The following is a 9,911-nucleotide window of genomic DNA, read 5'->3' on the forward strand; positions in this document are numbered from 1 at the left end:
GCCATCACACTCCCCCACCCCTGCCCAACCAAGGCCCTCTGGGGCTCTTTGAAGAGTCAGGTTCTCCCTCGCATTTGCTCTGCCAGCTCCCTTCCAGGCTGGGCTGACCCTGTGGTTCTCCCCTGCCCTGTTCTACCCAAAGAGGCCCCAGCAACCTGAACTCCTCTTTCCTGGATCTTTCTCTTTCCAGCCAGGCAGCCCTCCCCCCCACCCCCCCCCCCACTTTGGCAGCTCCCAGAATATTCTCCCCAAGAGTCCCTCCAGATGGAATCAAGGGTTGACGGCTGTGCCCAGAGGATGGGAGTGGCTCTCCCTGGCCCCCTCCTCCTGTTCCTCCCTCCCCTGCATCACAGCCAGCCTGGACCAGCAGGAAACAAGATTAGGAGCTTAATACCTCGTTTTATTTTCTTCTAGAGTTTAACACCATGTGAAATTATAGCATTATTCTACCTGTTTATTGTTTGTCTCTCTACCACCAAATCATAAGCTCCAGAAGGACAGGGACTTCATCCCCAGAGCCTAGCCCAGCGTCTGGCACAGAGGGGCTCAGAGAATTTGTTGACTGGATGAAAAACATTTATGGAACTTCTCCTTTGCTCAGCACGTGCTGTGCCAAGCTGTGGGCATAAACTCAGCGGGCAATTTACAATTTCAGAGCATCTCCAAACACCTGCCGAATACACTTCACTTCTCTCTCCTTGGGAGCTAGACCCTCCCTTCCACGAGGACAGGAGTCACCTTCCCTCCTCGCTCCCGGAGTCTGCCCACAATTGAGCGTCCCAGAGCAGGAACTGAGTCTCTTTCAGTCCCGGGAGGAGTATGCGCTGAGTCAAAGAGGAGATGCCTGGGGTCTAGGTGGAGGAAAGGGAAGTGGACACGCTGTTCAGCCCTGTGCGGACTCATGCACAGTCCCAGCAGCTGCAGAGCTTTGCAGAGGAAAGGGGCCTGGGGTGTGTTTTAGAGGTAGAGTTCCAACTCTGCACCCAGCTCTTCCTGCACCTCTGGCTCTGGCCTTGGGGACTGCTGAGGGCCATCTGGATCCGAAAGCCAGCTGGATCCCAGAGGGGCACTGTTGTCCCTCTCCCCTGACGCTGCGAGCCTTGGCGACTAGGACCAGCAGCCCGGCAGCGCCACCTGGCAGCCAGCGTCGCTCAGCCAGCGCCGGGAATCACGGCCCGGGCCAGGGTCCCAGTGGGAGGGCAGACTTATGCTCCACTTTAGCTGACTTGGCCGGTGGGACCACCGTGCACACCAATAACTAATCCTTCTTACACAAGGCAGGACTCCAGTTGGTGCCCCTTTTTATTTCAAAACTAACATACATTTATTATCAAAAACACAAACAAAAAGAAAAATCCTCCATATCGGGTTGCGAGATAAAATACAGGACATCCCGTTAAATTTGGATTTCAGATAAACAACGAATAACTGCTTGTTCTAAGAAATTATTCGCAGTTTATCTGAAATTCAAATGTAACTGGAAGTCCTGTCTTCTTATTTGCTAAATCTGGCAACTCTATACCCACAACCTAGTTACACTCTAGTTAACACATTGAAGTGTATTTATATAGGCTTTTTTTTTCTTATCCCTGCATGTATATTTTTTACCCAAAAAGGAGGAGAGGCTCATAAGGTAGACTCTTTTGCAACCCGATTTCTCCATTTAACCACATCCCATGAACATCTTTTCATGGCATCGAATGTTCTTTTATAGCCTCGTTTTCCATGCCGACATCATGTAAGACTCTTAAACATCTGGAGATTATTACAGCTTCCTGATCCCCTATTCTTTTTTTCCAGGCCTGACTGCCTGGAATCCTTCATGGCTTCCGGTGCTTCTCCACCAGGCAGGCCATTGGTAGCACATGGAGCAGGTACCACTCTGAATTCTGCAACACTAGTAAGCAATGACTGAGACTTTCTTCGGAGAAGCACTACGGCTCCAGCCCAGGAATTAGATTGCATGGTCAAACACCTTCTCTGCTGCTCCTCGCTCCCTAGCTTCATGGCCTTGGACATGGCCTGTAACTGCTCACCCGCAGCCTTCTTGATTGCAAATGGGGCTGGCGATCATGGCAGAGCTATTGTGAGGATTAGACTTTCTCTTCCCTGCTAGATTGCAACCTCCACGTGGGCAAGAAGCTTCCATGTCTATCACGGTCGCCATTAAATCCTTATAGAAGATGCTCAATGCTTGCACATCACTGGCACTCAGAAATACTTGTTGACGAAATGACCAAATGATGGATGCTTTTCCACAGACTGCCCACTTTGGCGGAGATAGCGCAGCGCTGTCAGGATCTGTTCAAATAAATTGAGGTATATTAAAGATTTTAAGAGTTCATTTGAGCGAAAATGGATTCTAGTTGGGCTGCCCCAAACTGGAAGTGCTTAGGAGAGCTCAGCCAGTAGGAGCCAGGGGAAAGACACATGGAGGCCGTGTGGAAGCAGAGAAAGGAAATCATTGGTTGACTGTAGCTTAAAGCCTAGTTAGCTGCTTGTGACTGCATGTCCTTAGCATTTTGATTTTGTAACCCTGGGGCATTTGTGGGCTTAGATTTTGGTTTGCTTACGTAGGCCACCACAGTTACAGCCACCTCATCTAATGGTTTCCTTGTTTAATTAATTTACCAGATCCGATCTGGGTTCTAACCACATGCTCCTAAGCAGCCAGATCAGCCTGCCTGCCCTCTCCCCACAGTAACACAGCTCCCCACACTTGCTGCTCTGGGAATTCAGTCATTAGCGTCATGAGCAGCAACAAAGATAAGTCTCTCCGATATCTGGGAGCCAGGGTGAAGCGGGGGTGGGGTGGAGGGGAGAGGATGAGCTTCCGGTCAGACAGACCAGACTTGAATCCTTGCTCTGCCATTTTCTGGCTGTTGACCTTGTATTAGTTTCTTATTGCTGCAAATTAAAACAATGCAAATGGGTTATCTCACAGTTCTGAAGGTTGGAAGTCCAACACAGCTGTCACTGGGCTAAAATCAAGGTGTTGGCAGAGCTGTGTTCCTTTCTGAAGGCTCGAGGGGAAAACCCATTTCTGCTATCAACTGAATGTTTGTGTCCCCCAAAATTCACATGTGGAAACCTAATCCCCAAGGTGATAGTGTTAGGAGGTGGGGCCTTTGGAGGTGATTAGGTCATGAAGGTGGAATCCTCACGAATGGAACTAGTGCCCTTATAAGAGATACCCTCAACCTCTCCCACCACCACGTGAAGACATAGCGAGAAGATGGCCATCTACGAACCAGGAAGTAAGGCCTCACCAGGCACTGAATCTGCATGCGCCTTGATCTTGGACTTCCCAGCCCCAGAACTGTGAGAAGCAACTGTCTGTTGTTTGTAAGGCCCCCAGTCTATGGCATTTTGTTATCACAGCCCAAGCCGACTAAAACAGTTCCCTTGCCTTTTCCAGCTTCCGGAAGCTGCCCACGTTCCTCGATTCACAGCCGCTTTCCTTCCCTCCATCCTTAGAGCCAACACTCTGACGCGCTTCTACAGTCACATCTCCCTCTGGCTCACTCCTTCCCCTCCCTTTTAAGGAACTTATCATTGTGTTGGGCCTACCTGGATAATCCAGGATAATCTCCCTATTTTAAAGTCAGGGATTAGCAACCATAATCCCCTCTGAAACATTAATTCACCTCCACCAGGTGACCTAACAAAGTCACAGGTTGCAGGTATTAGGACATGGGCACCTTTGGGAGGCCATTATGCTGCCTACCACAAATCCAGAGTAGTTATATAACCCCCAAGAGTCCATTTCTTTATAAAGCTGAATTCCTTCAATGTTGGGAGCAGGGATCAGGGCCAGTGATTATATTAGTCATCTATTGCTGTGTAACAAATTGCCCCAAAACTTAGTGGCATAAAACGCTATTATCTCACACCCCTTCTGAGGGTCAGAAATTAGTGAGCAGCTTAGCTGAGTAGTCTAGTGCGGGGACTGTCGTAAGGTTCAGTCAAGATACCAGCCAAGGCTCCAGTCATTGGAAAGATTGGCCAGGGCTGAAAAGCTTCCAAGATGGTTCCCTCAGTGGCTGTTGGCAGGAGGCCTCAGTTCCTCGCACGTGGACCTCTCCACAGGGCTGCTTGTGTGTCCTCATGATGTGGCAGCTGGCATCCCCTAGAGAGAGTGATCCAAGAGAGGAAAACAGAAGCCACAGTGTCTTACCTAGCCATGTACATACATTACCTATTTAAAATAATTAACTGGGGCCAACCCCGTGGCTGAGTGGTTAAGTTTGCACGCTCTGCTTCAGTGGCCCAGGGTTTCATAGGTTCGTATCCTGGGCGCAGACATGGCACCACTCATCAGGCCATGCTGAGGAGGCATCCCACATGCCACAACTAGAAGGACCCACAAGTAAAAATGGTACAACCATGTACCAGGGGGGCTTTGGGGAGAAAAAGGAAAAATAAAATCTTTAAAGTAATTAGCTAATTTTTCAAAATAAATAAAAATTGCCCACAACATTACTCAGTTTGGTCTAGTTCTGAAGTTTCCAAACAGTATCAGCAGAATCTTTTCCCGAGCTGAAATTTTACAGGGAATCTCAATATAGCAGCCAGATACAAGGGCAAGTGTCTCCAATGGGGGCAAGGCCTGAGGACCGTCTATGCACCTCTCACTCCTCAGTTTACAAACCTCTCGATTTAAGCATTTCTCTGAGCTGGATCTTCCTGACTTTTCAAAGCTGGAAATAAGAGCTTTCGTGAGATTTGAAACGGTAAAAAGACTATTTTCTCCTCTGCCTGTAGTCTTTTCTTCTCAATGTCCCTTTATTATGAAAACATTGCATTTTATAAATTTTTTAGTCAGAGAGTTACCAACCTTCAGAGGAAGGAAGGAAGAATTAGTCATTTGGTTAGAACAGAAATTCTCAACTTTTTCTCACAGTGCCCTTAAAACTGTGTACCCAGTGATATCAGCACCGTGGTGGAGTGAGCTGTTCCCTTTATCTCTCCCCCTCCAAACTACAACTAAGCAGATATTCGTGGATCAATGGAGGACACCCACACAGCACAACAGGACGCCTGAGAGACCCAGGCAGCTATACATCTGAAGGAGGATGGACTACCCCTGGGGAGGTGGTGGAGCTGGGTGAGCACTCTCCAGCCCCCTGGCAGCCCTGTGCATGCATGCAACTGCTTTCCCAGCTGGAGCGCCCACAGCACCACTGCAACCCCAAGGATGGGAGCACGCCTCTGCTGTACTGTGGGAACAGGTGATGGCAGACCTGAGCCCCCGTGTGATTACTTTCCCATCTGGTGGGAGAGCCCACAGTAGCACCAAAGAACCCAGGGAGCAGCCCAGGCTCAGACTCAGTGGGGAGACCCTGCTCACCAAGTACAGTGGCTGGTATGACCCAGGAGGAGATGGTGGCAGATCTGCATGCCTGGGTAAAAGAGTTCCCAGCTGCTGCAAATGCCCATAGCACTTCTGTGGCCCTGAAGGAGTTAGCGTGTCTCAGTAGGACTGTGGGAGCAGGCAGCAGCAGCCATGAGCCCCCACATGGTCACTTTCCCACCTGGTTGGAGAGCCCACAGTGCCACCACAGCCCCCGGGGAGTGATCCAGGGTCAGATTCAGTGGGGAGGCCCCACCCACCAAGCACAATGGCTGGTGTGACCTAGGAGGAGATGGCAGCAGATCTGTGCCCCAAGGCAAATGAGTTCCAAGATGCCACAAACACCCATACTACCACTGCAGCCCTGCAGGGGGAGTGTGTCTCAGCAGGACTGTGGGAGCAGGCAGTGGCAGCCATGAGCCCCCGCATGATGGCTTCCCCATTTGGTTGGGCAGCCCACAGGACCACTGTGGTCCCAAGGAGTGACCCAGGCTTGGACAGGCACAACTGACAGGGGTCACAGTGGGCTCAGAATACACAGCTTCTGCCCAACCCCCGATGGCGGAAACTGGAATCTGCAACCACATACTATCACTAGGCAAAAGCATGAATCCACCCCATCAAATAATAGGAAAAAGTATATTAATACGCCAGACCAGAAGGAAAAAGACAAACACCCAGAAATTCATCCCGAAGGCACAGAAATTTACAATCTAAATGACAGAGAATTCAAAATAGCTATCATTAAAAAAAAAACTCAACGAGTTACAAGAGAATTCAGAAATGCAGTTCAATGAAATCATGAATAAAACTAAGGGATGAGAGAATTCTTCACAAAAGAGACTGCAACTATAAAGAAAAACCAATCAGAAATATTGGAGATGAAAAACACAATGAATGAGAGAAAGAAAAATCTGGAGTCGTAGCTGAGAGCTGGTATTATGGAGGAGGGTATTATGTTAAGCAAAATAAGCCAGACAGAAAAGGACAAACATCATATGATTTCACTCATATGTGGAAGATAAACAAACGCATGGACAAAGAACAGATTAGTGGTTACCAGAGGGGAAGGGGAGGGGTGGGCATAAGGGGGAAAGGAGCACATATATATGGTGACTGACAAATAATAATGTACAACTGAAATTTCACAATGCTATAAACTATCATGACCGCAATAAAAACAAAAAAATTGTACCCAGAAAGATTTGCAACCCAAGAGCCTAAAACAGGTGAGGGGCTCGTCCCAGGTTCTCCCTTCTCCCCTCACCCACCTTTCCGCTTCCCTCTCTATCCCCCACCCCCACCCCAATCCCAGCCAGGATTAGCCTCCAGAAGCTGGTATGACTGAGCATGAGCCCCACCTCTCGGCCTCAGGATATGGTGGTACTTACTGAGTCCTGGCAGACACCTACAATTTGCAGCCAGTCAGGCCTGGGTTTAGATCCCAAACCACCACTCACTAGCTAATTGAATTTGGACAGCTTACTTAACCTCTCTGAGCCTCAGTTTCTGCAGCTATAACTTGGGGATGGTGCCCTCTCTGTTGCTGGGTTGCAGTAAAGATGACATATGTAAAGACCCAGCACACAGAAGGACCTCAGTTAGTGGGAGTGATTATTATTAGACACAAAAGAGAGTGTTAAATGTCCCTCAATATCTGCTCACCTCTTCTTCCTCGTTGTAATAGGATTAACTGGGTGCCTGGCCACCCAAGCAGAGGCCACATTTCCCAGCCTCTTCTGCAGCCAAGGTGGTCACATAGCTACTTCTGGCCAATGGAATGTAAGTGGAAATGACGTGCCCAACTTCCAAGTCAAGAAAAGACACTGCCTTCCCCTCCCTTCTGCCTTTCCGTCCTCCCTCTGGCTAGGAGATGAAGGGTCCTGGGCCAGCTGCCCTGGAGGTAGGAAAGGAAGCCACCTGTTGAGGGTGGCAGAGCCTCCCCACCACACCTGGATCACTGACCTCAGAAGAAATAAATGCCATTTCTAAGCCAATATATCTGAGTCTCTTAATTAAATCAACTTAGATGAGCTGCGAAGGAGTTTAAAGTTTTCAAGGAGGAAAAATTTTCCCTTCTTCCCTTCTAGGTTCTTTGGTTGGTCTAATACTTAAATTGACATAAGAACAATTAACAGGAGAAAAACAAATTTAATTTCACACATACAGGAGCCCCATGAAAACATGAGACTCTAAGGCAGTCAGGCAATTGAGGCTTAGATCCCGTCCTGAGCTAAGGACACGGATAGGGGCCTGGGGCTTCTAAGGGGAGGTGAGCCATTCACAGGGAGATGAGAGGAGAGGATGTTTGACAATCAGATGTTTGCCCTGCCTTGCAGACAAGTCTCTCAGATTAAAAAAAAAAGTTATCTCTGGTGATAGCTCTCTTTCTGGTACAGGTCCCTTTTCTAAATTCTTCACGGATGTTAAGAGAGAGGAAAAAAGGCTTTTCCTAAGTCTGTTGGATCTTCATTGACTTCCGCTCAAAATAATCCACATGCAAAAAAGGCACATTTTGGGGTGGCATATTCTGCTCCCCTTCAAAGTATATGCTCAGGAGTCAGCACTCACTTTTGAATACCAGCTCATAGAGCTCCTGACTTTAGGGCCACTTCTTGCCCTAAGTTTCTCTCTCCCAACAAAAAGCTCAAAGAACCTAGAGATGGCTTGACTCCAGCCTCTGTCCTCCCACTCCGTAAGGTCCCACGGAAGCTGGTAGCTCTGCCACCTCCCTGCTCCTCTCCCCATGCTGTGGCTTCACTGTGCCCAGGGGCGTGGCCTCAGTGGGATGCTTTGTCCATGGCACTTGAATTATCCCTCTGATGAAGAGCAGTCCACTATGTCACACAGTTTAATACGAGGGTCCTCTGATAGCGCTGTCCAGATCAGATAGAACTGACGATGAAGAACACGGTGCTGACCACTGGCGGGCTTTGAGCCATTTTTGCCCCCAGTCAGTGGGGACAGAGCAGGAGAGGGAAGCACCCCGCCCTCCTTACAGGTCAGTTCATCTGTGTTTGGGGAGTGTGGAACCTCTAGTCCTTCCTAAACTGGTACTCGCCAGTTCAAGACTTGTTGATAAAAGCTGCTGTAGAAAGCACAGGTCAAGCCCAGGCCCAGGTAGGGGTCCCTACTTCCCAAGGTAATCTAAATCGAGACTCCTACACTCGGGTCCACCTTTGCGGTGGGGTTGGCAGGTCTCATTCATCCTGGATGAAATTAGCATCATTTTTCAATACAGTGACCCTGTGCCCAAGAGAAAGTCCACCAATGAATTCTGACTCTGACCTTTCAGACTTGCTGAGAAAGGGGGAGCTGGCTGGAAGTGTTCCCAGCGACACGGTCCAGATGGAGGGTGAGCTGAGTCTCTTTGGGCCAAGGATGAAAAACCAGGACAGAGGAACAGAGTCCCCCACCACTGTCCATCCTGGCTCTGCAAAGCCACTGGGACCTTCTGCCTTTACCTGGTCTTCCTGAGGCTCCCTGGCCTGGGGCTCCTGGAGCTTTTAGCGGGATTCCAACACGGGGATTTCTGCTTCACGGCTTGCTTTCCAGAGTCTTTAAATTTTGTATTTTTCAAAATCATTTTAAACAACCTGCTACAGCTCATTAAAAAAACAATAATAACAAAGGGAGAAATCTTCCCCACCATTGAGTTCCCAGTTACTGTGGCTGTCCTGGGTACCTCTGTCCCCCCTCCACAGAGCTCTCTTTGCACATCTTGTGTGCCAGGAAGATAAGGAGTTTTTATGTTTTTTTATGTTTTTGTTTCATTTTGTTTTCCTGAGGATCTTTCTGGCACTTTGACAGACCTCCGGTATCCTATGAAATAACAGAAAATATATATATTGGTCTCTCTGCCTCTGGTTCCTGGCACAGAGCTCCTGAAACCCTCGTAATTTCCTGAGTGATAAGAGCACTAGGAGCATCTTTTGTTCTAATGTTTGGCCTCTGCCCCCAGTTCCTGACACTGAGCCCCTAAACCCCTTCAGGTTTCCCAGATGATAAGAGTATGTTTTGTTTTACGAGGCAACTCTGGCTGGGCTCCTGGATGGGGGCTGGTCACCAGAAAAACCAAGACAGGATAAGAAGCTTGGAATTTTCAGCGCCATCCCCCATTTCCGGAGAGGGGACAGGGGCTGGAAATGGAGTTAATAATTGATCAGTCTACGTGAGGAAGCCTCCATAAAACCTCACTAGGATGGGGTTCCAAGAGCTTCCAGGCTAGTGAACACGTGAAGGCTGGGGGAGAGTGGGGTGCCCAGAGAGGGCATGGAAGCTCCATGTCCCTTCCCACACACCTTGCCCTCTGCATCTCTTCCATCTGCATGTTCCTCTGTATCCTTTATCCTATCCTTCTACGATGCACTAATAAACAGTAAGTAAACTGTTTTCCTCAGTTCTGTGAGCTGCTCTGGCAAATTAATCAAACCCTAGGAGGCGGTCATGGGAACCTCAGGTTTATAGCCAATTGGCAGTCTTATGGGACACTGCCCTTAGCCAGGTAGAGATTGTAGGACACCCAGCTGGTGTCACAGAGTTGCTTGGTGTGGGGGAA

General features: G+C 48.8%; 1 protein-coding gene across 6 annotated transcripts in view; it reads right to left on the bottom strand.

The window, feature by feature from the left end:
- Window positions 1–9,911, bottom strand: part of GPR55 (G protein-coupled receptor 55) — an 82,643-nt gene that overhangs the window by 67,402 nt on the left and 5,330 nt on the right. The window contains exons 3-4 of one of the 6 annotated variants that reach the window (XR_011439861.1): window positions 3,975–4,129; window positions 1,574–2,301 (exon numbers count right to left, since the gene is read on the bottom strand). The exons of 3 other annotated variants lie outside the window; for them this stretch is intronic. The gene's annotated coding sequence lies outside the window, so the exon portion shown is untranslated. Of the gene's footprint in view, window positions 1–1,573; window positions 2,302–3,863; window positions 4,130–9,911 lie in introns of those variants that run through there. 2 more of the 6 variants (XR_002808512.2, XR_002808513.2) reach the window with 2 other exon arrangements.

Source organism: Equus caballus, chromosome 6 (assembly GCF_041296265.1).
Source record: "Equus caballus isolate H_3958 breed thoroughbred chromosome 6, TB-T2T, whole genome shotgun sequence".
Taxonomy (NCBI): Eukaryota; Metazoa; Chordata; class Mammalia; order Perissodactyla; family Equidae; genus Equus; species Equus caballus.